We start from the raw sequence: 217 nt of genomic DNA, 5'->3' as shown, positions 1-217 counted from the left end.
AAGAGATCATTAATTTTACGTTCTTCTATTGAAAAAAATAGCTGTATTGTTTTGCCTATTATTGGAAGGATAGATATTTACCAAAACAAACAGATTGGTCAATGTCTACAAGAAGAATTATCCATCTACCATCTGTATTTGTTAGGTACTTGATGATATGACCCTTGAACTTTCCCTGCAGTATAGCGACCCCTGCTGACCTATTACTGCCAAATGA

At 34.6% G+C, this 217-nt stretch overlaps 1 long non-coding RNA gene across 1 annotated transcript in view; it reads left to right on the top strand.

The window, feature by feature from the left end:
* Positions 1-217, top strand: part of LOC117940180 — an 8,270-nt gene that overhangs the window by 3,115 nt on the left and 4,938 nt on the right. The gene's annotated exons all lie outside the window — the stretch shown is intronic.

This window comes from Etheostoma cragini, unplaced genomic scaffold, assembly GCF_013103735.1.
Source record: "Etheostoma cragini isolate CJK2018 unplaced genomic scaffold, CSU_Ecrag_1.0 ScbMSFa_188, whole genome shotgun sequence".
Lineage (NCBI taxonomy): Eukaryota > Metazoa > Chordata > Actinopteri > Perciformes > Percidae > Etheostoma > Etheostoma cragini.
The sequence above is the reverse complement of the archived record's forward strand: the minus strand, read 5'-3'. Positions and strand labels throughout refer to the sequence as shown.